A 328-nucleotide genomic window follows, 5' to 3' on the forward strand; every position below is an offset into this window, starting at 1 on the left:
GGGGACTCCGGGACCCCCGGGCAGGCTCTGCCAGCGCTCAGGCATGGAGGTGCCCCAACCCCTGGACAGCCTCAAACACTTGGTGTACCCTGTCCTCCCCCACAGCACTCTGTCCTAAAAACCATGCTCGGGAGCTATGCTTTGCCACCCAGACCGGGACCAAGCAGAGCCATGGGAACAACGGGGGCAATGAGCCATTTGGGGATATATTGGTCCTGTTTTGCCCCCGCCAGCCCTGGTTGTCGTGCCCGGCAGCTGGAAGCACCCAGGGGGGGCTCAGCCACGGGGTGGGCACAACCGCAGAGCAGCATCTCCCTGTCCCATTCCG

At 64.0% G+C, this 328-nt stretch overlaps 1 protein-coding gene across 1 annotated transcript in view; it reads right to left on the reverse strand.

Annotated features, from left to right (window-relative positions):
• ABR (active BCR-related) overlaps positions 1 to 328 on the reverse strand; it is a 25,508-nt gene that overhangs the window by 20,900 nt on the left and 4,280 nt on the right.

The sequence above is a fragment of the Charadrius vociferus genome, unplaced genomic scaffold (genome assembly GCF_000708025.1).
Source record: "Charadrius vociferus isolate BGI_N301 unplaced genomic scaffold, ASM70802v2 scaffold793, whole genome shotgun sequence".
NCBI lineage: Eukaryota > Metazoa > Chordata > Aves > Charadriiformes > Charadriidae > Charadrius > Charadrius vociferus.